The sequence below is a fragment of the Macaca mulatta genome, chromosome 5 (assembly GCF_049350105.2).
Source record: "Macaca mulatta isolate MMU2019108-1 chromosome 5, T2T-MMU8v2.0, whole genome shotgun sequence".
NCBI lineage: Eukaryota > Metazoa > Chordata > Mammalia > Primates > Cercopithecidae > Macaca > Macaca mulatta.
Window position 1 is genome coordinate 190,543,431 of NC_133410.1, and position 27,259 is coordinate 190,570,689.

A 27,259-nucleotide genomic window follows, 5' to 3' on the forward strand; every position below is an offset into this window, starting at 1 on the left:
ATCCCTCCCAGGAAATTCTGATGCTGGAGTTTGAATCTGGGCATACTGCAAAGAGTTTGAGCCAACTACTCACTTTAAAAGGAATAGTCGACACAAGACAACCCTCAACTCTGACACAAATTACAAGTCTGAGGGTTTCCCGAAACCATCATCAGTTTCAATAATTTGCTACAGGGACTCACAGAGCTCACGGAAACTGTGGTCCTCACTGTTATGGTTTATTAAGGGGAAAGGACACAGATCAAATGCAGCCAAACGAAGGCGTACATAAGGCCGAGACTGCGGAAGTACCACACACAGCTGTCATTGTCTCCCTCCCATGGAGTCACAGCACATCAGTCTCCCAGTATCCGCATGTGACAATCCACACAGAGCACTGCCAACCAGCGAAGCTCACCCAAGCCTCAGTAGTCAGAATTTATATTTGGCACCTTTATGTAGCAGATTGATTGATTGTCCACATGATTGATCTCTGCATCCAGGTGGCCTGACTCAACGCTCCCATCCTTGACTTGGAAGTTTGACTTGGAAGAGTGAGGGAATGGGATGATGGGGAATTACTTAATAGGTACAATGTACATCAGTCGGGTGAAGGATGTCCTAACTGCCCTGGTTTCACCACTGTGCCGTGTATGCATGTAACGAAACTGCTCTTGTACCCTATACATTTATACGAAACAAATCTCCTACTCTAAATCACACTGTTGGACTTTGGGGATGGCTAGCCTTCACCTTCAGGTGTGGTATGCCTCGCGCTAAATCGAACTGTCACAATCTGGCTAGCCCACCCCCCAACTGACCCCTAGCAAATCAATATTACCTCCAGGGCAAAGGCCAGACCTCTTCTAGGGCAAGGTTAAATCCTTGAGGGCACAGTGGTTCATACCTGGAATCCCAGCACTTTGGGAGGCCGAGGTGGGTGGACTGCTTGAGCCCACAGTTTGAGACCCACCTGGGCAACATGGCAAAACCCCATCTCTACAAAATAGACAAAAATTAGCCAGGTGTAGTAGCACACACCTGTAGTCCTAGCTATTCAGGAGGCTGAGGTGGGAGGATCACATGAGCCAGGAAGTCAAAGCTGCAGTAAGCTGTGGTTGGACTGCTGCACTCCAGCCTGGGTGACAGAGCGAGACCCCTGTCCCCAAAAATAAAAAATAAAATGAAGAAAGAAACACTCCCAAAAGATAGCCTCCAGTCAGACTTCTGTCTTTGGAAAAACCACCTTGGGCATCAAAATAAATGTCCTATAGGTGAGCCTTTTGCCTGAGGCTGGTAGGAGGTTGCCTTGCGTTTATTTCTTCAGTAGGGTGCTAATCCATGAGTGAAGGCCTGAAATCAGTTTTTTAGAGTCTTCGGGGTAGTTTAAGAACAATATTAAATACTACATCCAAATATGAGCACCTTTGAAGCTTGGAGCATAACAAGTGCTGTGTAAGAGATTACTATTAAATAGTGTTAGTATTCATATCAGTATTAGCATCAGTATTAGCTGTGGGAAACTGGCTTACTATGTGCAGAAATAAAACCAGAACCATACTTCAGTTCATGAGACACCAAGGGTGAGATAATATCTCCAGACGAAAACTTGGAATATTGAAGAAAAGGTGAAAGTGGAGAACTCTGCAACAACAATACAGTCCCAAGGAGTAAGCTGAGAGTTGCTCTCGGATTTCCCTGCTTACCTCCCGTCAAACGCCTGGCCCGCTCCATCTAGTTTGTACTTGTCTAGAATATATTCTACTGTATGGAACTTTCCTTATTTAACAAAAGAGAGTGGTATGAGGCAGGTTCACTGTGTGCTGGTTACTACTTGCCTGAGTCCGGTGAAACAGAAACACACACACACACACACACACACACACACACACACACACACACTAACTACACGGAGTGGATTTATTACTTACAGATAAACAGCAAGGGACAAAAACCCAGCATTCATGATGAGCGGATCCCCCAAGGCTCTGGAAAGCTGCCCAGGAGGATAGAGTCTCATCTGCTCATGCCTTAATTGCACCGCAGCTGAGGGACCCCGGAAAGCAGGCCACCCTGGGTTTTGCGCCCCGGGCATCACATGACTGCTGGGCTGAAACATTGAAGGACATCCTATTTCTGAGGGTTTCTAGCCTGGGTTGTTTGGCCAGTTCCCCCTTTTCTCAGGATGTTGCATTCCTGGCACATTCGACAGTCATTCTTGAGAACTGGAAGCGGAAAGTTTGGGGACACTGGGTTGGCCCAAGGCCACCTGGAGAACTGTCCTGCAAATGGCATTGCCCTCTTGGAGTCACAGAGCTCATCAGTCCAGTGAAGGATAAATCTGTCCACGAAGCGAGGAAAGTCACAGGCTTTTAAAGAAGGGCAGGCACTTAAAAAGATGCTCCCTTTTTTTTTTTTTTTTTCCTGTTAATCACATTTCTGAGTGAGTTGAAGAAAATCTACTAGGAAGTTTCTTGATTTACTGAGTAGGCTTCAACTTTTTCCTTATGATGCTTAACTTCAAGAGAGGGGTTCAGTCAGAGCCACTGTATAACTAAAGGACTGATTTCCAAATAGTCTCACAGTCCTTGGAATATTTAAATTGTTACTTTACCCATTTTTTAGATAGGTAAGTGCAATACAATGAAATGCTTAGCATTTTCAAGGAGCATAAATCAAGGTTCTTCAAGTCACTTTGAATTTGTTTTGACATTTTTCTGTACTTTATCACAATCAGAGAAGCATCTCAGATACAGTCTAGTAAAACAAGTAACATAACTTTTTACGGGCTCCGTTAACCCCTGCAATTGCTTGAATCTCCACTTAGACTTGCCTGCTTGTCACTCCGTTTACAGCATCAGAGCATGTGCCCAGCTTGCACCATACCCTGCTGCTATTCCCAGCTCTCAGCCACCTACATCTCGATCTTACCCACAGTCTCATAGCCATCCCGTTTATACTGGAAGTTATAGAAAACATTTATCTGCTTCTAAAATACCTACAGCTGTGGCAATTCGCATTGAGGGCTTTCACGTGTCTAGGTGATGAAGTTTTGACAGGAAGGCTACAATAAGAGGACTTCAGATATATGGGATTTTTTTTTCTTCGTTTCCTGGAAGCAAAGACAACTGAATGAGGAATACTGTTTCCTCTTTATAAAGGTAGACTTGGGAAATACAACATTCTTATAATGAATCCAAACAAGTTGAATCACAAAATAATGCAATTCAGTCGTTTACAAAAAAGTGTTAAGCATCTACACTCATCTAAGCATTTTGCTCAGTCCTGGGAATATGGAATGAATGAGACCTCTTCCCTCCCTTCCAAGATCTTGTGGGTTAATATGGGGAGGGGTGGGTGGGATTGGGCAAGCAAATAATTCCAAATAAGTCCAAAGATGATCATTCCACTTACAACTGCTATGTGAAAAGAGTCAATGAGGAAGCCAAGAGAGCATGCAATGTATAACTACTCGTAAAATTCAAAATGTGATCTCTCAGCTCTTGCCCTTTAGCATTCCTTAAAATAAGCAACCTCAAGTCTTTCATTACAAATCATTTCGTTAGCTAAGGCATATTTTTAGTCTATTTTTATATTAGAATAATGAAATAGAAAAGTCATCATCAAGAAAAGTATACGAATAAGAGTACTTAATTCAATTTCTTATACCTAAAGTATTTTATTATCTACCAATATTTCTAAATCAATACCATGCTAATTATACCAGCTTTAGTATCTGCAGTTAATTTATATAGCCAGCATATTAGGCCACAATTCTACCAAAAAACATAGTTAGAAAGTATAATTTGAGAATGATTACACTAATATTTTGCTAAAAAAAGACTTTCATATTAGCTTGATCCAGATATTATGATTATACTATAATTTATGTATAATTTTATATTTAATTATATTTTTATACATTTATGCCTATAATTTATATGTAATTTATAAATTATGCTTTACTCTATATAACTTATATTCATAATTATGCCACATATAGTATAATGTATATACTATAATTTATAATCACTACATATAGTGATCATATTATATAGTTTAAAATCACTGCATATAGTGATTATATTATATAATTTATATAGCTACTATATATAGAATCTGGAGATGTGGAAAATATAGACAAATAGTTTTGAATAGTAACTTATTCTCACCATGACAGAAAGAAAAACATGACACCTAACCTCACATACTATGAAAGAAAATTAATTAAAGTGTTGGTAAATAGAACCCATAAAGACATCAATGCATTTTGGCATAAAAACAAAGTGAAGAGTATGATATTGCTTCCCAGATGTGTCTATAGTAATGTAGCCCAGAATAGGTGCGCACCTGCAGCTCACAGCTGCCTTGGTTACATGACTGAGTTAAGGACACCATACCGAGGTCTGAATTTCACTTTCCTCCCTTGTCCTCCAGACCTTGTAACAGAAAGTACTCTATGAAATGTGTTGATGTTTAGAAAGGAAAGTGAATTAAAATTAATGACCCTCTCCTCTGAAATTACATGTATGGATGAAGCTTAGAAATCATGTAATTGCATCTTCAAGAACAGGAGTAGGTAAATGATGGCCCATGTGCCAAATCCAGCCTACCACCTCTTTTTGTACCCCCACAAGGTAAGAATGGAGTTTATCAATAGTTAGGGGAAAAACGAATAAAATGTGACATAAAAAGTACGTGAAATTTTACTCGGGATCCTGAGGCAGGAGAATTGCTTGAACCTGGGAGGCGGAGCTTGCAGTGAGCTGAGATCATGTCACTGCACTCCAGCCTGGGTGACAGAGCAAGACTGTGTCTCAAAAAAAAAAAAAAAAAATACATGAAATTCACATTTCAGTGTCCATGAATAAAATGTTATGGAATGCAGCCATGCATGCTCATCATCTATGTCTTGTCTATGATTGCCTTCCTCCTACCATGGCACAGCTGAGGAGTTGGCCTGCAAAGCAAAAATATTTACTATTTGCACTGATCCCTATTCAAGAATACAGTTACTTTAGTAGCTCTTTTATTTTTTTTTTTATTTATTGAGATAGGGTCTCGCTCTGTCACCCAGGCTGGAGCGCAGTGGTGTGATCTCAGCTCACTGCAACCTCCACCTCCCAGGCTCAAGTGATCCTCCCACCTCAGCCTCCCGAGTAGGTGGGACCACAGGCATGCACCAGCTCACCCAGCTAATTTTTTTTTTTTCTTTTTGGAAAGACTGGGTTTCGCCTAATTCCCCAGACTGTTCTCAAATTCCTGGGCTCAAGCAATCGGCCTACCTTGGTCTCCCAAAGTGCTGGGATTACAGGCATGTGCCACTGCGCTGGACCGGTAGCTCTGTCAGAACCTTGAAAGCCTAATCCAGAATTAAGGAATGGGGTTTTCGATATGGACAAGGGGTTGGTGGTAATCATAACAAAAGTCTTCCCATATGTGATGTCAGTATGATGCCTGATGAGCTTTCAAACTAAAATAACGGAATTCTCTAAAGATGTAAAAAGATTGAATAGACATTGACGATTTGGCATAATTAAAACTTAGGCTAGCCTGAACCTGAGGAACAAATAGATGATCCAAACTATAGCAACTATAAGGCCATTATAATTTTCTTAGAATAAGTAACTTTTAGACTATGATGTTGTGAAAATCTACAATTTCAGGACAGCTTAACCAACTAAGAAGTGAAAAGTGTATTGTTAGCATATTGAATGCTTCCATGTAATTTTTTGTAGGTATTCTCAATGTTTTAAAATCTAAAGTAAAGCATGTCAACTAACAATGGAAAACAAATAGTAATGCATAATTCTCTCATGGTTTCATATGAAAATTTTGTAGATTTTTATTAAAACTTTGGAATACAAAGACTCTGTATCTGGATATACAAGTTTTTTTAAATCATTATTTCAGAGCCAATTCAGTCTGACAGGTAAATCCGCATTTAGGGACTTTTATTGTTCAGGCATTAATGCCAGCTTCTCTTCACACACTCTGTAGTACTCGGCTTCCAGAAGCAATAAAACCATAATGGTCTCACCCACTGAGGCCTTTTAATTCATGGATCATAGACATGATAAATCAGAGGAACTCCTCTGGTGCCTTTTTGTCTAGAATGGCCAGATTCTTGAAAGCCAAATACAGAACACCTTTTTAAAGGGCATGTACTCAATTGAAGAAGGATGTTCATATTCAAGAAAGAAGAGAAAGTGTTTATGGATGCACGTGCAATGGAAAGATAACACACTGAGACAAATGTGGACCCGCAAATGGACATGCTTCTATGGGTAGATGGCAAAGGAGCTTTTTCCTTAGGTCCTTGATTTTCTAACATACCATTGGGATTCTGCCACCGAAAGCCAGTTTCCCCATTTCAAGGAAGGCAGTTGTAAGGGATTCATTTCCTTATCTTGAAGGAGGCTGTCTTGGCATACCTTAAGACAGGCTGGAGAATCCAAGCTCTGTTTGTTGTAATAGATTTACTTAGGAAGGTGGAGCCATAGAGGAAGGATTGGTGACCAATTGGTTGTAAATAGAGTTAACATTTAATTCAGCTTATCTCTCAAGACCCCAGCCCGGGCCACAAGTAACACGTTTTCTCAGTTCTTAAAGTCTTGACCATAAAGCTAGAAAAATTCCATCCGTGGTATATACTCTTCTTTCTTCTATTTTTACATTTTAAAAAATTACTGGCTGGACAGGGTTGCTCACACTTGTAATCCCAACGCTTTGGGAAACCAAGGCAGGAGGACCGCTTGAGCCCAGGAGTTCCAGGCTACAGTGAGCTATGATTATGCCACTGCACTCCAGCCTGGGCGACAGAGGGAAATCCTCTCTCTAAAAAATAAAATATGAAAGACTACATTTTTCTCCTTTCTTCCAAATATTTGACTTTTATTGACCTGACCACAAATAGAGTATAGCGCCCCCCCCCAACCCCACAGATGAGCTGCCATGATTTATCTTAGGACAGTTTCTCAACCACATTCACGGACTGACCCTCTTCCCTCCCCTCATCACCTTGTGGGGAAAACAGACTTTTGTACACAACACTCATTTGACTAGGTTCTTCAGATGAAGGAGAAAAGGCATTATCACTAACAGTGTTTTAAAATATTCTGACCCTTTGTAGCCTCAAAGTTAACACTAGTTTATAGGATTTCATTGGGTCTTCACAGAGAAAGTAATCAATGATTATTGACAGCCCTCAGCACAATAGGTGTCAAATCATAGTGTAATTTTCTATGTGTCTAAAAGGATTTTATTTTACTCTACTTAATGCAGCTTTTCTAGGAAAACAAAGAGCAGTCTTCCAGTTCTGTTTCCCATTCTCCTCCGTGTTCAATAAATGCCAAATATAAAAACCGTATACAAAGTTGAGCACATTTGTTTACCTGATCTTTTCATTTTTACATTTATGCTAATTGCCATCCCAGAATCTCCACTGAGTGATGTTTTTTAGGATTAGCTATTAAGACCTTGGAGTTTCAGCTCGATATTGATTCCTCCCCTGGATAAATGCTGTTCACACTTAGTAAAAAGGTCAATATTATTGCTAGTTAAGGAACAGCTAGGAGGCCTGTTCTACTGCTGACAGTCTGGATGACAGGCTTGTAAGACTTTGTTAATTCAGTATTTAATAATGTTATTAAACAAAGTCTTATTGGCCCTCCTCATCTGCAGATTATAAAATATATAAAGACATTCACGCTAAAAATCTAACTGCTATTCTGAAGGTTAAGATACATTTATACTTATAAAAAGCTGGCTTTTTAAATGATTAAATGGTTTGCAAAAATAGTTGGTGCAGTTTAACAAAGGACAAACAACTGTTTTATCTGGAAGTGACTTGTGCTTCCAGAGACAGTATTGGAAAAATCATTTCAGTTTGTTTTCTTTTAGTAGACTTAAAGATTTCATTTGCCATCTTAATTTTAAAGCGATTTGAGATCATCCATGTGCTTGCTTCTCTTTTTCTCTTGGGTTGTTTTTCTTAAGGTCATTCCACAATTGAAATGCGTCTACAAAGAAGGGGAAAGGAGGTATCACTGTCTTGTAAAGAACTCAGAGAGGAGATTGAAAATTGTGTTTGGGGAGTAGGAATAGATTTCACCTGTTCCTTCTATCCTTCCTCTCTATTACCTGAGATAATTGAGAGTTGACTGGACTTAAATGAATAATGAATATATACCAATGCATTTTTTAATATATGAAATGAAAATGTTAGATTATTTTCAAGTACCAAAATCTCATTACATCCGTATTTTCTTAAAATATAAGCCCACCATGCTAGCAAAGTTAGTCTGAAACAAGTCAAACACCAAGTAAGCATTATAAATAAAAGCAAATGTGTGTGTGGTGGGAGAAGTGCGGGGTGGAGAAAGGGGGGGCGTGTGGACAAGAGAGAAGGAGAAGAGAGACGTAAAGGGAGAGAGAATTAATTAAAGTAAGATTTTTTTTTTACTTTAAGCATCAAGAAACATTCAGAAAACATCAAGAAGTGATTCACTTTCGCTACTTTTAAACATTTGGATGGGACTCTATTTAAGTGAATTGTTTCCAAATTTCTTCACCAGAATATACTAAGATATACTCATAATTTATTTTTCCCCAATGATGCAGGACCATCATTATAAATATTGTACAATGTAGTTCTTGGAAAATACCAAAGAATGTCCAGATATTTGCCCTTTATGGTAACTAAAGTTTGAGTAATTCTATCTGCTTTTAATAGTTTTGGCATCAGTTTTCCTCTTTTCAATGCCTCATTTCAATAGGAAGACTCTCTGATTTTCTGTACCTAAACCACTATGCATTTCAAAGCCATATAATCGGTTTGTTAGAATCATGTGCAGTGGCTAGAATTAAAAGCAGTTGTTGAGAAAGAATTTTAGAAGTTCCTATGAATGAAATGCATAAAATTTAGTACAAGAATTTTTTGACAACTATGAAGTTCCTATGAATGAAATGCATAGAATTTAGTCTGAGAATTTTTTGACAACTATTACATTTAAAACACTCAAAATATTAATAATCCCCCTGCTTTTTCTCCACTTCCTCCTTCTCCTTCTTCTTTTCATTTTATTTATTTATTTATTTATTTATTTATTTATTTATTTTTAGAATTTTATTCCAATCGTTTTTGGGGAACTTTCTTTTTTTCTTTTCTTCTTGGCCACAATTCATATTGCCATACCATTAAATTTCAGATATGAAGGTATAAATTCTAATGAACTGACACTAAAGATTGATTATATAATATATATGTTTATAGATGTAAAAAGACAGACATAGATACCTCTATTAAAATGTATAAGTAATAAACATCTTCTATTAAGGAAAATTTATATGAGCATGTGTTTTCTTTAGTAGATTTAGGCCAGGTGGGTACTTATTTGGTTAAATCCCCATTTTAGAGATAACACTAGGTTTGTGTTTAGTTGTTTATATGAAATACATGCAACATATACAAATGAAATTATGCTTAGTGTGTATACATATACTATTTTATTTATTTATTTTTGGCTAGGACTCTAAGGTAAACTATTTTATTTTTTAAAATAGGTAATACATGAACAAAATCCACAAATCCAGCCAGGCAAAGTGGCTCACACTTATAATTCCAGTACTTTGGGAGACTGAGGCAGGCAGATCACTTGAGGTCAGGAGTTCGAGACGAGCTTGGCCAACATGGTGAAACCCCATCTCTGGAATAATACAAAAAGTAGCCGGGCATGGTGTCGGGTACCTGTAATCCCAGCTACTCAGGAGGCTGATGCAGAAGAATCACCTGAACCCAGGAGGCACAGGTTGCAGTGAGCCAAGATCATGCCCCTGCACTCCAGTCTAGGCGACAGAGTGAGACTTAAAAAAAAAAAAAAAAAAAAAAAAATCTACAAACCCTCCAGTCCTTCCACTTGTTGCCAGTTTCCTCTATATCTATATTCAGGAAATTCATGAAACAATTGTTGAATGCTTGTTATTTCACATACTACCCTGGGTGCTGGAAACAGAAAAATTATAAGACTTGGAGTCCCTACCCTTGAAAAACTTACAAATTATGACAGAAAGTTAAATATATAAAACAGTAATAGTCCAGTTATTCATTCAATAATTATTCTTTGGGTGTCTTAAATGTATCAGGCTCAATATGACCAGCACAATAGTTGAAACATTAGTTAAGTGCTATAGAGTTGCCTTGATCTTGTACTCAATTAGAAGTAGGCTTTCCCCAAGGCGGGGAATGGGAGACAGAGAAAATTCTAGGTTAAGAAAACACCTGATAGACTTTGATAACAGAATTTCAGAGGATATCTAGTTCAATGTTTTCCATGTAAAAATTTTCAGGCTAGCAAGGCAGCTTTCTCTTTTCCCATTCACCCTTTGCCCCAGCCACTCCTTGGCAGCAATGGTTTTAGCTTGGTTCCATTTTCTTCCTATTACTTCTCTGGTTCATACTATCCATGTTATCATTTGACTCAATGGACATTGATATAGTCCAGCACTCTCATTTTATCAATGAGAAGACTGAGGCCCAGAAAAATAAAAGATATGGCCAAAGTCACCAGTTAGGTTTTTTAAAAATTAATTTGTTGTATTTTTTAGAGATGTTTTAGGTTCACAGAAAAATCAAGCAGAAAATACAGAGTTCCCATATATCCTCTGTCCCCACACAGGTACAACCTTCCCTACAATCAACATCCCACAACACAGTGGTACATTTGTACAATCAATGAACCTACATTGATGACACATCATTATTACCCAAAGTCCATAGTTTACATTAGGGTTCACTCTTGTGTGTACATTCTATCAGTTTGGACAAATATATAATGACATGTATCCACCATTGTAGAACATACAGAATAGTTTAAGTGCCCTAAAAATCCTCTGTGCTCAGCCTATGCATGCCTTGCTCCCCCAAAACTGTGGCAACGATAAATCTTTACATTGTCTCCATAGTTTTGCCTTTTCCAGAATGTCATATAGTTGGAATCATATAGTATGTAGCCGTTTCAGATAGGCTTTTTTCACTCAGTAATATGCATTGAAGTGACTTCTGATATGGTTTGGCTGTGTCCCTACCCAAATCTCATCTTGAATGTAGTTCCCATAATCTCCACGTGTCATGGGAGGGACCCAGTAGGAAGGGATTTGATCATGAGGGTGGTTCCCCCATGCTGTTCTCATGATAGTGAGTGAGTTGTGATGTTGAGATGACATGGTTTTATAAGTGTCTGGCATTTCCCTGCTGGCACTCATTCTCTGTCCTGCTGCCCTGTGAAGAGGTACCTTCCATCATGATTGTAAGTTTCCTGAGGCCTCCCCAGCCATGCAGAACTGTGAGTCAATTAAACCTGTTTCCTTTTTAAATTATCCAGTCTCAGGTATTTCTTCACAGCAGTGTGAGAACAGACTAATACAATTTCTGTGTCCTTTCATGGCCTGATAGGTCATTTATTTTTAGCACTGAATAATATTCCATGATCTGGATTTACCACATTTAATTATTCAATCAACTACTAAAGGACACATTGGTTGTTTGCAAGTTTTGGAGAGTGTGCTTGATTTTGCAAGAAACGAACAAACTGTTTTTCAAAGTGTACCACTTTTCATTACCAGCAGCAATAAATGAAAGTTCCTGTTGCTCTACATTCTCACCAGCATTTGGTACCATCAGTGTTTTGGATTTTGGCCATTCTAATAGTTGTGTAGTAGTATCTCATTGCTTTAACTTGCATTTCCCAAATTATATATAATGTTGAATATCTTTTCATATGCCTACTTGCCATCTGTGTATCTTCCTTGGTGTAGTGTCTAAGATCTTTGGCCCAATTTTTAGTCAGGTTGTTCATTTTCTTACTGTTGAGTTTCAGATATTCTTTGTATACTTTGGATAACAGTTCTTCATCAACTGTGTCTTCTGCAAAATATCTTCCAGTCTGTGGCTTCTCTTTTCATTATCTTGACACTGTCTTTTGCAGAGCAAAATATTTTAAGTTTAGTAAATCCCAGCTTATCAATTCTTTCTTGATCATATTTATTGATAAAGGCATGGATGGTGTCTTTGGTGTTGTATCTAATAAGTCATTGCCAGACCCAAGGTCACTGAGATTTTCTCTTGTGTTATCTTCTAGGAGTTTTATAGTTTTACACTTTATATATAGGTCTCTGACCCATTTTTAGTTAATTTTTGTGAACATTGTTAGGTGTGTGTCTAGACGGATTTTTTTTGTATGTGGATGTCCAGTTGTTCCAGCATTGTTGAAAAGAATATCTTTGCTCCACTGTATTGCTTTTGCTCCTTTGTTGAAGATCAGCAAGCTATAATTATATAGATTTGTTTCTCAACTTTCTCTTCTGTTCCATAGATATATTTGTCTATTCTTTCAAACACCACACTTTCTTGATTACTGTGGCTTTCTAGTAAGTCTTGAAGTTGAATAGCATCAGTTCTCTGACTTTGCTCTTCTTCGTTAATATTCTGGATTTTTTTTTCCATATAAACTTTAGAATCAGTTTGTCAATTCTAAGTTATACACAAAAAAACTTGCTAAGATTTAATTGCAGTTGAATTGAATCTATAGATCAAGTTGGGAAGAACTGACATCTTGAAAATATTTATTCTTCTTATCCATGAGTAATTTCTCCATTTATATATTTCTTCTTTGATATCTTAAATCAGAGTTTTGTAGCTTTAAACCTAAGTACTTCATTTTTTAGGTGCTAATGTATATGATAATGCATTTTTGTTTTCAAATTAATGTGCTGTTAATTGCTGCTATATAGAAAAGTGATCAATTTTTGCATATTAAACTTGTTTCCTGCAAACTTGTTATAATTATAATTATAATTATAATGATTATCATTAATCACTTATTAATTCCAGGTTTTCTTGCAGTTCTTTCAGATACTGTGCAGACAATCATGTCACCCATGAACAGAGACAGTATCATTTCTTCATTCCCAATCCACATACATATTATTTGCCTTTCTTGTCTTACTGAATTAGCTAGTACTTCAAGTACAATGATGAAAAGCAGTAGTAAGAGAGGACAGGCTTGCTTTGTTCCTGATCTTAGTGGGAAAGCTTCAAGTTTCTCACCATGAAGTATAATGTCAGCTGTAGGGTTTTTTTGTTGTTGTTGTAGATTTTTAAATTTTATTATTTATGTTTTTAGAGATGGGGGTCTAGCTATGTTGGCCAAGTTGATCTTGAACTCCTGGCCCCAAGCATCCCACCCTTCTTGGCCTCCTAAATTTCTAGGATTACAGGCATGAGCCTGTAATTATGCCAGGTCCCCCCACCTGACCATTTTTTGTAGATTTTTAAGAATTGAGAACGTTTCTCACTGTTCCTAGTTTACTGAGAGTTTTTCATTATGAATAGGTGTTAGATTTTATCTATGTCTTTTCTGCATCTATGAAAATGATCATGTAAATTTTCTTCTTTAGCTTGTCAATGCGATGGATTACACTAATTGATTGTTGAACCAGCCTTACATACCTGGGATAAACCCCACTAGGATGTGGTATATAATACTTTTTATACATTGTTGGATTTGATTTGCTAATACTTTGTTGAAGATTTTTGTCTCTGTGCTCATGAGAGATTTGATCTGTAGCTTGTTGAAAGGCAAACATAATGTTCTCGGTACAAAAGAAACTGCAAAAATTAGGCCTTTAGCGATGTGGTGGTCAGGTGTCAGGGGAAAGGAAGCATTCTGTAGTCCCATGACAGGGTCTCAGTCTTTCAGTAAGTCTGTGCCTTTGGACTGGAACTGTTGTCACCAATGCTTCTCAGTCCTTCCTCCCTTGGGTGGGAGAGAATGATTGGAGGGGGCTAGAGATGAGTATTTCCCTTCCCCCAGGCAGATAAGGCTCTGACTAAATTCCAGCAAGTTAGGATCTGGTAAAAGTTTCTCCTGAGGGCGGAACTTGTTAAGAAAAACAAAATGCTCTGATATATTTCGAAATGGCTCCTTTTCCTCTCTCCCTTCTGGAAACACAAAGAAATATTTCTCCTATATTCACCAGGAAGGCCTGGTAGAGCTCGTAAAACTCACAAGTGTGAAGACCCCCATGACTGAGTCTCCCTGGAGTTTTCATCTCTCAGACTTGTCCACACGGAGCCTTCAGCAATTCATCAATTACAGTTCAGGTTTACTTCCCTGGCACTGGTTCCAGCAGAGGTTTCTGCAGGTGGGTTTCTGCTCCACAGATACAGAGAATCACAATTCTCTTGTTCATCTCTCCAAATTTTGGGGCAGCAGCTTTCCCTGTGACCTCCCTTCTTTGAGGGACCTAAAAAAGTGGTTGATTTTCAGTTCATTCAGTGTTTTTCTCTTGTTAGGACAGAGTGGAGACTTCTAAGCTCCTTAAATGGCAGATCAGAAACTATGGAAAAAAAACAGTCTATTTCATTTTCGATAGGGTCTTGCTCTGTCATCCAGGCTGGAGTGCAGTGACATGATCAAGATGCCCTGCAGCCTCAAATTCCTGGGCTCAAGCAATCCTCCCACCTCAGCTCCCCAAGTAACTGGCAATGCAAGTACATACCACTGTGCCTCGCTAATTTTATCATTTTTTGTACAAACATGGTCTCCATGTGTTGCCCAAGCCGGTCTCAAACTCCTAGACTGAAGTGATCCTCCTGCCTCAGCCTCTCAAATTGCTGGGATTCTAAAATTGTGAGTCCACTGACAGTTTTTTCATTACCACACAAATACACACATGTATGCACACACACACACACACACACACTCCTTTCTCTTCTTTAGTTTTGGACAGTCCCTTGAAGAGAGGTTCAGGCACTGAACCTTTCTCTATTTCGATGTGCTTAGATACACAATTCCTTACCATTGTGTTAAACTGCCTACAGTACTTAATACAGTCACATGCTGTACAGGTTTGTAGCCTAGGAGCCATAGGCCCTACCATATGGCCCAGATGTATAGTAGGCTGTACTATCTAGGTTTGTGTAATTGCACTCTGTGATGTTTACACAATGATGAAATGAGCTAAGGAGGCATTTCTCAGAATGTATCTCTGCCATGCGATGCACAACTACACATATATACATACACATATGTGTGTTGTGTACATATAGAAGTGTGTGTATATACACATGTATTTGTATGTATGCATATATGTATGTGTGTATGTATACATATATGTATATGTGTATGTATACATATATGTAACAAATAGGTAAATTATCTAGAATGTTATAAAGTAATAAGAGCTATGAAAATATATTTGCGACAAAGCAGGGTGTGTGGGATCAGTACTGGTGGTTGGAAGAAGGGTCATTTGCAATTTTAAAAAGGGTAGTCAAACGAAACTTCCTTGAGAAAAGGAAATTTGAATAAAGACTTCAAGGAAGTCATAAAAAGAAGTGAGGGAGTGCATGAAAACTGTTCTGAGCAAGTGAATAGCCAGTGTCCGGTACCAAGTATGCCTGACGTGTTCAAGGGAGAGGAAGCAGACCAGGATTCCCGGAGTGTAATAAAAATGGAGGAAGGTTCTAGAAGTGGAGGTCAAAGGGGTAACAGAGGATCAGATCATGCAAGACCTAGTAAGATATTATAGGTCCATGGCTTTCGCTCTGACTGACTTGTATATGCATTGCAGGATTTTGATCAAAGGCATGCCATGCTCTGACTTACATTTTATTTTTATTTAATTTTTTTTTTTGAGATGGAGTCTCGCACTGTTGCCCAGGCTGGAGTGCAGTGGCATGATCTCAGTTCACTGCAACCTCCGCCCTCCGGGTTCAAGTGATTACCCTGGCTCAGCCTGCTGAGTAGCTGGGATTACAGGCACCCACCACCACACCTGACTAACTTTTGTATTTTTAGTAGACAGGGTTTCACCATGTTGGCCAGGCTGGTCTCGAACTACTGATCAAGTGATCCACCCATCTCGGCATCCCAAAGTACTGGGATTACAGACGTAAGCCAACCCGGCTGGCCTCTGACTCACATTTTAAAAGGTGCACTCTGGCTTCTGGATTGAGAATATAGACAATAAGGAGGCAGGTGTAGATATAATGAGAGTAGTTGGGCTATTGCAATAACATAGGCAAAAAAATGATGGTGGCTAAGGATAATAACTGTGGAAGTGGTAATACTAGGTTAGATTCTGGATATGCTTTTAATGTATAGCTAAAGACCACTTCAATAAAGACCACTGCAATAAAGCTAATATCACAATAACATGAGTCACATCGTTTCTTTTGGTCTCCCAGTGCATATAAAAGTTATGTTTACACTATACTATTAAATGTTTAATAGCATTATGTCTAAAAAACAATGTACATACCTTAATTTTTTAATTTTATTGCTAAAAAATTCTAAAGATCATTTGAGCCTTTAGCAAGTCATAATATTTTTGCTGGTGGAGAGTCTTGCCTCAGTGTTCATGGCTAGTGACTAACCAGGGTGGTAGGTGCAGAAGGTTGGGGTTATTGTGGCAATGTATTAAAATAAGACAACAGTGAAGTTGCCCCATTGATTACTTCTTCCTTTCACAAGAGATTTCTCCATAGCATGTGATGCTATTTGATAGCATTTTACCTACAGTAGAGCTTCTTTCAAAATTGGAGTCAATCCTCTCAGACCTTTCCACTGCTTTATCAACTAAGTGTGTGGAATATTGTAAATCCTTTATTGTCATTTAGACAATGTTCACAACATCTTCACCAGGAGTAAATTTCTTCTCAAGAAACAACTTTCTTTGCTCTTGCATAAGAAGCAACTCCTTATCTGTTCCAGTTTGATGATGAGATTGCAGCAATGCAGTCTCATCTTCAGCCTCCACTTCTATTTCTCTTTAATTTCTACTACGTCTGCAGTGACTTACTCCACTGAAGTCTTGAAATGCTCGAAGTCATCCATAAGGGTTGGAATCAACTTCTTTCAAACTCCTGTTAATGTTGACCTCCTCCCAGATGTTCTTAATAGGATCTAGAATGGCGAAGTTTTTCCAGAAGGTTTTCAACTGACTTCGTCCAGATCCATCAGAGGAATCACAATCTACGGCAGTGACAGTCTTGCAAAATGTATTTCTTAAATAATAAGACTTGAAAGTTGAAATTACTCCTTGACTGATGGACTGCAGAATGGATGTGGTATTCGCAGGCATGAAAAAAACATCTATCTCTTGTGCATCTCCATCAGAGCTCTTGGGTGACCAGGTATGTTATCAGTGAATGGTCAAATTTTGAAAGGCATCATTTTTTCTGAGCAGTAGGTCTCAACAGTGGTCTCACAATTTCCAATAAACCATGATATAAACAGATGTGCTGTCATCCAGGTTTTATTCCTTTTACAGAACACAGGCAGAGTAAATTTAGCATAATGTTAAGGGCTTTAGGAATTTTGGAATGATAAATGAATGAAAAACTTCAAGTGACTAGCTGTATTAGGTCCTTAGAAGAGAGTCAGCCTGTCCTCTGAAGCTTCAAAGCCAGGCACTGAATTCTCTCTGGCTATGAAAGTCCGAGGTGGCATCATCTTCCCACGCACAGCTGTTTTCATCCACATTGAAAATCTGTTGTTTAGTGTAGTCTTCATCAATGACCTCAGCTAGACCTTCTGGATAACCTGTTGTAGCTTCTCCATCAGCACTTGCTGCTTCACCTTGTACTTCTATGTCATGGAAGTGGTTTCTTTCCTTAAACCAGCTTCTGGAACCAACCTCTGCTAGCTTCACATTTTTCTACTGCAACTTCCTTGTCTCTCTCAGCCTTCTTCGAATTGAAGAAATGTATGGCCTTGCTCTGGACTAGGCTTTGGCTTAAGGGAATTTTGTGGCTGGTCTTTTTTTGTTGTTGTTGTTTTCTGTTTTTTCCTATCCAGACCACTACAACATTCTCTGTATCAGCAGGGAAGCTGTTTCACTTTTTTATTATTCATGAGTTTTCACTGGAGTAGCAGTTTTTATTTCCTTTAAGAACTTTTCCTTTTTATTCTTAACTTGACTAACTTTGGCACAAGAGACAGCTTTTGACTGATTTTGCTTTGTACCTGCCTTCCTCACTAAGCTTAATCATTTCTAGCTTTTGACGTAAGTGAGAGATGTGCAACTCTTCCTTTCGCTTGAACACTTAGAGACCATTGCAGGGTTAATAACTAGCCTAAAGACAATATTCTTGTGTCTCAGGGACTAGATGGGCCTGAGGAGAGGGAGAGAGATGGGGAAGCAGCCAATCAGTGGAGTAATCAGAACACACAACATTTATTGATGAAGTGTGCAGTCTTATATGGGCATGGCTCATGGCACCCCAAAACAATTACAATAGTAACATCAAAGATCACAGATCACCATAACAGATATAATAATCATGAAAAATGTGAAATGTTGCTATAATTACCAAACTGTGACGCAGAGACATGAAGTGAGTACACGCTGCTGGAAAAATGGTGCCATTAGACTTGCTCAACTTAGGGTTACCACAAAGCTTCAATTTGTAAATATGTGATTTCTGCAAAGAACAATAAAACAAGTACACCTATATTTCCTGATTAATTAGAGGAGAAGAGTGACAGCGTAGGGGAGTCAAATAAGATCACCAAGGGTTTTGTCTGGAATAACTTGAAGTGTTGGCGCTGCCATTGACTGAGATGGGAAAGACTGCAGAAGGAGTTAGTTTTAGAGTTCAAGAGTTTTTATTTGAAACTACCCATTTATTTGTGTGTTTATTATTTTTATTTATTTATTTTGAGACAGAGTCTTGCTCTGTCATCTAGGCTGGAGTGCAATGGCGTGATCTTGGCACACTGCAACCTCCGCCTCCTGGGTTCGAACAATTCTCCCGCCTCAGCCTCCCAAGTAGCTGGGACTACAGGTGCACACCACCATGCCAAGCTAATTTTTGTATTTTCAGTAGAGATGGGGTTTCACCATATTGGTCAGGCTGGTCTCGAACTCCTTACCTCAGGTGAGCCACCCGCCTTGGCCTCCCAAAGTGCTGGGATTACAGGCATAAGCCACAGCACCCTGCTGAAACTACCCATTTAGACAATCAAGTGGAAAAGTTGAGTAGATAATTTCATATGTGAATCTGAAGTTAAGAAGAGAAAGAGAGATCTGAACTGGAAATGTAAGTATAGGAGATGTCAGCATATAACCTGCACTTAAAGCCGCAAGACTAGGGTGTTGTTCACCAAGGGAGTGAGTCTAGAAAGATTAAGAAAGAACAAAGGCTGAGCCCTGGGGCAACACTAAAACTGTGGGAATAAGAATCAGTGAAGGAGGCTGAAAAGGAGTGGCCAGTGAAGTAGAAAAATCAGGAGAGAACGGTGTCCAGAAAGCCAAATGAAGGAAAGTGTGCAGGCGGAGGAAGTGAGAAGCTGTGACCTGATGGATTCAAGTATGATAAGTCCCCTCCCACTTTTTTTGCAGTTTCACTTCCTGATGTTTCAGTTCAACTGCAGTCAACTACAGTCTGAATATATTTAATAGAAAGTTCCAGAAATAGGCCGGGCGCGGTGGCTCAAGCCTGTAATCCCAGCACTTTGGGAGGCCGAGACGGGCGGATCACGAGGTCAGGAGATCGAGACTATCCTGGCTAACACGGTGAAACCCCGTCTCTACCAAAAAATACAAAAAAACTAGCCGGGCGAGGTGGCGGGCGCCTGTAGTCCCAGCTACTCGGGAGGCTGAGGCCGGAGAATGGCGGGAACCCGGGAGGCGGAGCTTGCAGTGAGCTGAGATCCGGCCGCTGCACTCCAGCCTGGGTGACAGAGCGAGACCCCGTCTCAAAAAAAAAAAAAAAAAGAAAAAAAAAAGAAAGTTCCAGAAATAAACAATTCATGAGTTTTAAATGGCACGCCGGTCTGAGTAGTGGGATGAAATCTCACTGTCCAGCTAGGGTGGTGAATCTTCCCGTTGTCCACACTGTCTATGCTACTCACCCCTTCCGTCTCGGTTATCAGATCAACTGTTGTGGTATCGCAGTGCTTCTGTTCAAGTCACCCTTATTTTACTTACTGATGGCCCCCAAGTGTGCAAGTAGTCAGGCTAGCAATTCAGATCTGCCAAAGAGAAACCGCAAAGTGCTTCCTTTAACATAGGATCCATAGGATTTGGTAATAATCCCAGTTTCAGGCATCTACTGGGGTCTTGAAACTTATTCCCTGTGGATAAGGGGGAATGCCACTGTAAAAAGGGGGAATGCCACCCCCTAAGGGGGAAGGCTTAAAATTGACCTTAGGATTTAGCAGCATGGAGATCTTGGGCCATCTTGACAAAACTGGTTTCTGTGGAATGGTGATGATAAAACTTTCATTGGATTTAAAGGAGATGAGAGTAGAACATTTAGAAACATCCAGCATAGGCAAGCCCTTCAAGGGGTTTTCCTAAAAAAGAGTAAATAAAGAAAGTAAAATAAAATAAAACAAAAAAGAGGGAGTAGCTGACAGGGAAATCAAGAAAAAGTCCCCGCTCCTTGCCTTTTTTTACTTTAAAGATAGAAGTAATAACTACACGCTGGAGATGTTGGGAATGAGTCCATAGGGGCCAAAAATAAATGAAAATACAGAGCATAAAATTGCTGGTAGCAAAATATGACAATGCAATTTGGGGGATTTGAAAGCGTATGTCTAAAATACATATTTAAATTAACAAGTAACAAAGGAATGCCTACTCTAATTCACCCTTTTTCTTTGCATCCCATTCAAACTTCTGACCCACTTAAAAAATGATACCAGATAAGTATTTCTGTCTTATCTGATTAAAACAATTAGTACTAAAATGTGTATCAGGCTGAATATCCCACCTAAAGTCCATATTATTTTTACATATCTGCAATAAAATGAATCTCTAATTGGAAGATATTTTTGAGTGGCATTTTCTGACCACTTGAGACATGACTCATTCCATATTTAGTTTTTCAGAGAGTAAGTAGGTTGAATCAGCATTATTATCCACAGTCAAAATGCCCCAAAGTCAGTCGTAGATCCCAGAGATGTACAAAAATCCTGTAATGTGAAAACAAGGTCACGCTCCTCCACCACACCTAGGGCTAAACCCATTCCACCTGTAAGAGATGCAGAGCACACTCTCATCAGAGTCTATTTCCACAAAATAATAGTCTCTTTGTAATACCGAGGAGTCAGGCTGAAAATAGAAGTTAGGTGCTTTAAAATGAAGAATGCTCTGGCTTGGGCACAGATTTAGACAGGTGGATTCAGATGCTGCTTACTGAAGAACTCTCTTTTGGTGAAGCAAAACATCTTGAATCCAGAAGTATGTTTGGCCTCTAACATGATCTTCTTGCTGTGCCTATGAAAACCTGTTGGACTCTGAGTCAGACTTGCCTGAGCCTGCCCCATATGCACATGTATCAAATGGTGGTGCTTTTCTTCTGTCTGAATCACATTGCTACACTATCCATTGACTCATCCTACCCACAAAAAGAGTTGAACTGAAAAAAGAACTCCAAGCAAAACTTTACCTGGCTGACTATGCCTATGGTCTGTGAGTCACCAAAAATTTTAACTATGGACTTGACCTTACTAGCCCGGGTAAGCCCAGGAACTCCCCATCCCCACCCCATCCTCAACACAGACTTTCCTGAGGGACTGGAGCTAGCATAGTACATCACATTGCATGGCCACAAATCACCAATCTACCTTTGCAAAGTGTGGTTTTCTTAAGGTGTAGCATGCATACGTATAAATGCATATGTGGTATTTAACACAGGTTAATGAGATCAACCCCAAGTGAGTTTTCTGTAGGACATCATATACTGCAATTATGCATAAAGTTATGTTAAAATATAGGGACTTTCCACATATATGATTAAATAAAAATGATTTTAAAAATATTTATCCACATGAGCTGCCTTATACATTTCTTAAGAATGTGTGTGCAAAGGGTTAATATTACATGTAAGGTAGACATCTAATGGGTAAATTTAAAAGCAGCTAAAAACATAGCATCCTGTGTATAACTTTGATAATTGTGCGTTCCTCCAGAGATAATGGATATCATTATCAGCAGTGCCTGTCCTAGGAAACTTGGCAAGGTTATGATTGTTTGTTACAGCTTTGGTTATATTAACATACACATTAATATTTATAAATATTTGATGTCATGTTAATTTTTCATATAAGATGATTTATGTAATGTTGCTGTGCCCTGTTAGAGGGCATTTGCAATATGCTTCAAAAGGGAACTGAATTGATGTATGTTCTTTAAGGGAACTTGCCTATATATCACGGTTCTTACGATGCATTATTCTAAACAAAAGTATTTCAAAATAAATTATGTGAATTGTGGATTTACTCCATTAACATTTTAAATAAAACATAAAGGAAAAGATCATGCTGAAACTATTTGCTGCATTTTAAAAGGAGCTCTGTTCTCTTGGAGCAGAACAAAGTTTACTAAAAGACTCTTTTTCAAAACTGGAGTTATCAAGCAAGCAATGTTTTTGCAATTTTGTTTTAAATAATATATAGTCTATATAGCATGCAAACTAGGATATTCAGAAAAGTATATAAACCTGGGATGGAAAAAAAATCATAATGTTCTTGTTTCCCTTTGTCAATTTTCTTTTGCTAAAGTATATTTTACTGTGACCAAATTTGGACATTAAGGAAATTAAATATAAGTTCAGCAGGATATGTATAATAAATAAATCAAAAAGTTATTAAATGAATATTTGCTTTAGGTGAAAAAATTAATTTCTTTATAGGAAGTTTAATAGGTTTGTTTAGTATTATAGTAATGCTTTATAATATAGTTCATTGGTTCACATAACCAAATAATATTATTAATGATGTTTTACTTTTTTTTGTTTTGGTCAAAAGGATAAAATATTTTATGTAAAAATCTGTGGAAAAAATGCAGAAACACTATTTTATATGGTAATCCATTTTCCAATTGTAATGGATGTTACCTTATCCTTTTTTTTCTATGTAGGCATTTTTTTAAGTATCATCTTGTAGTTATGCTATTAGCATATGAACTATTAATAAAATTTGAGTTTTGTACTTGTTTCTTTCTTTCTTTTATTATTTTTTAGTTTTTTAAGAGATGGGTCTCGCTATGTTGCCTGGATTGGTCTTGAACTCCTGCACTCAAGCGATCCTCCTACTACAGCTTCCCAAAGTGCTGGGATTACAAACATGAGCCATTGATGCTGGGATTACAGGCATGAGCCACCAGTGCCTGGCCTGTACTTGTTTCTTTTCAACAATTTTAACTAGCCCTTCTATTGTTCCTTTTTCCCTATTAAGATTTGAGTTTTCTTTAAAGTGAACAATTCATTATTAACTTACTGTTCTTTTTTTCATGTCTCTAAAACGACACATGATCCTGTGGTATAATACTAAGAACGAAGTTAGTAAATTTGAGAATTTGAAATCCTCCTTTAAAATGTATAACTGGAATTGAATATTTTCTCCTAAATTTATCATCAAATAAGTAATCATTGTTACTTTTCACTTCATCCCTGGCACTGTACTAAATCTTCATATAACTCAAAAAATCAATTTCAGAAATTACCTTTGATTTGGCATTACAGAAGTTGGTTCATTATTACTATCCAGTTTCACAAAATCGACAATTAATTTGAGCAAAATGTAATAGACATTTTTCTCTCATATTTTCACACTCAAATTAATTCTGTCATCAAAATTATTCACATTCCAAAAAAAATTAAAGCAGGTCATGAGGGAAGAAAATGCCTTAATTTGAGGCCACCCAGAAAGATCGATGGCAACAAAGCATGGAAAAAGGTGGGAATAGGGTTACATCCTGAAGCAACAGACAGCTAGCATTGTGCAAAGTATATGACTATTAAATCGTTTTAAATTCACATAATAAATATCATGTGAAAAAATGTTGCTAATGCACATAGTCACAAACAGCAGTCAGCAGTAGATAAATTGTGTTAAGTATAAATGATTTGAATTAATACCTACAGATATTTAGCTTAGAATATTTATAATACACACATGGCAATCTATTTATATTTCATAATATATAATACAAGGAGAAGGAAAATATGAGAAACATGGTATTTTTCGAGTATCACAAATCTCTGTTGTCAAATATGAATCAGAATTTACTCTTCAGAATTCCTGCTTCCTGAATGAAGAAGAATCAAAAATTTAGAAGGTGTAGTATTATATATGATCAAAATGTTACAAAGCATAGTAACTGAAATTATCAAACATATCAGCAGAACCACCTTCCTTGAAAGAATATAATAGATCACCCATTAAGAAAAAAACAGAAATTAAAAGCTTTAGGTGTCAAAGGATAGGTAATTAGGAAAGGATAATCAAAGAGTGGATTCCACAAAAAGGTTAGTGCTGTACTTTATGTTGCTGAAATAAGCCTTTTGGCAATTGATGTATAAGTAATCAAATTAAAAGTTTTCCATCTTACACTGATTCTTTTATAGGTAAAAGTATGCATTAGGTAAATAATAAATTAAGAAAAAGAAGGTCAATGTTCAATTGCAGTGTTTTAAAAGCGTCTTCCTTAAGATTATATGCACCCAAGAGACAATTAGCTTAAAACTATAACACTATAGTAGGAGAAAGAGATCTAGATACACAGACACATGCATATACACAAATAGGTAAGTATATGTGAGGTATCTCCAAATACAGTATACAAATCTATATTGAGTTGGCTACTATTATTCTTACTGTAAAGTTTCTAACGTAGTCGTAAAATTGCAAGGAAGTTAAAACGTCAGAATAGTTTACCACTCCAAATTAGATTGCGGATATTTTATCTAAATCTAGGCAAAGCCAACTCTTTTTAAAAATATTCTTCAGAGAGAGGGTAGTCTCAGATATCATAACTACAAAAATAATGTGCAATTTAATTTAAATCTAGATTTTTATATTTAGAGACAATTTAGTTATAGAGTTAAAGAAATTATGACATTTCTAAATAAAGGTTTTACTGAATTAAAATACTATACTGCAAAGTAATTTTTCTAGGTGAATGTGGCAAAAATTCCATTAGTGGGATTCTCACCAAAATCTGATATCTAAAAAGAAAACTCATAGCAGATCAATACTAGTAAGATAAATAGATCAAACTTACATACATACAAATCACATTTCTTTTTATCGCTGATTAATACTTAGTAATACATTATTAACAGTCACGAAAACCATTGTACTATGTGTTTAAGTGACAGTGCAATAAATTAAGGCTTCACATCAAACCCCATGTAGGCCACTTTTGGAGGTATCTGCTTCACTGGTCGGAGACATTTCCCTCGGTCAGTGTGCACATTTTCATTACCAAGTAAAAGAAGTAGTTGTTGAATGAGCTGGAATGGCTCAACATAACATATTACCACAAAAAGAAAACAAACATTTATAAATCCTGTATGCTTTTTTAATTTCATCTTTGGATCTGGACAGTTGGTATTAGATAAAATGTTTAAGACGAAGCTGAAAGATTGTAGCATCATTTCACACAAATTACATTATATTTATTTTGAATTTTTCCTACGTAAGCTGAACTAAAAGAAAATAATTGGCTAGATAAATGAGAGATCAATTAACAATAAACTCTAACCCTCTAAAGTTTAAACATTCTGTCTCATTTGATTCTCTTAATATCTTAAGAGAAGCTGATAGAGGACTATTACTTCTTGTGTGACAGATTTAACCCCAGGATGAAATGAAATTCTTATTTGATAACAGTTCAGTTTGTTGGTGATAATGGCGACCCTTGGTATTTCAAGTGAGTTTTTGGCCAGGTCATCTGCATAAGTGAATCTAAACTAATTATTTCAATAGACCTCTCTTATATAAACTGTGTTAATGTAAACACTGTATAAACTCTAAATGTAGTGGGGGAGGTTGGGGTGTGCAGAACGAACAGACTGCTTTCTACAATTTAACCCTGAACATATGGCATGTCCATACATGTAAAATTAATGTGCCCAGTACAATCAATCATTTAATAGTTTATCAGTCATTGCAGATCACGGCAAAATATGTTTGGCCACACTACTATGCATCTGTTAGAAGATAAACCTAAATGGATAAAATGAGTTCAGGTCATAGTTCATTTTTCTTTCTGTTTATGATTATGAATTTGTTATTTTACTAAATCTTTTGTTAAATAAAAAAAACTCACCCATGATTAGCATTGATTTATTTTATGTTCATTTTAGATTTGATATTAGCGTTTTTATCATGAATATATCATATCCATAAGAAGGCAAAGATACTGGGTTTACTTTCTGCTCTGGTTTCAGTTATTTATATTAAATTCTGCCTTTAGGAAGAGTTATGGGTAACCATTTTAGGGTTAATCTGTCACTGCCTGATTAAGTATGAAAGGAAACCATTCAAAAGTCACAAGAATGAAATGTAACAGAATGCACAAGGGGTCAATAAGGATGTGTATTTTTCCTTCCACTGTGATCTATTGCTATTCAGAACAATTGATTAGACAGGTTCATTATTGTTTTGCAACCACACATAAACCATTATTATCTGCCATTCACTCCCTAAGGTGTTCTAGTGGACAGTTTTTCAATGATTTGTGATTTCAAATAGCAACAAACTCACAATTCACCTTGTTTAACTTCCCTGATCATTCAAAGAGGGGTAGCAACTTCTACAAGCTAAACATTGGAGCAGCTACAGCCTTCCTGGAAATTTTTTATCAGACAAATGTTTATCACACCCAAACTGTGCTCAGTCCGTAATACAGTGATTTTACTGTATCCTGAATAGATTAATAATGGAGGAGGGAACTGTCTTTCTGGAGCTGAAATCTTCTGTAAGTCTAGCCTTCAATCATCATTCAAAAAGATGTGCTGAGGGTTGCATATAATGTTATTTAGAGAAATTGATAAAGGAATTATAAAATGCATTATAGGCCAGCCGCGGTGGCTCATGCCTGTAATCCCAGCACTTTGGGAGGATGAGGCGGGTGGATCACAAGGTCAGGAGTTCAAGACCAGCCTAGCCAACATGGTGAAACCATGTCTCTACTGAAAAAAAAAAAAAAAAAATTAGCCAGACCTGGCGGTGAGTGCCTGTAATCCCAGCCACTCGGGAGGCTGAGGCAGAGAATTGCTTGAACCTGGGAGGTGGAGGTTGCAGTGAGCTGAGATCACGCCACTGCACTCCAGCCTGGGCAACAGAGCGAGAATCTGTCTCAAAAAAAAAATGTGTTATATTAGGAGCAATTTTATTGTAAATCCGTACAACATATAAAACAAAGGAAGATGAGCAAAATTGCTGTGGAACAGGACCTAAAGTTTTGTCAAGTTCAATTT

The 27,259-nt window shown here is 37.6% G+C and overlaps 1 long non-coding RNA gene across 1 annotated transcript in view; it reads right to left on the reverse strand.

Moving 5' to 3' along the window:
* LOC144340876 (uncharacterized) overlaps positions 1 to 27,259 on the reverse strand; it is a 60,548-nt gene that overhangs the window by 21,784 nt on the left and 11,505 nt on the right. The window lies entirely within an intron of this gene.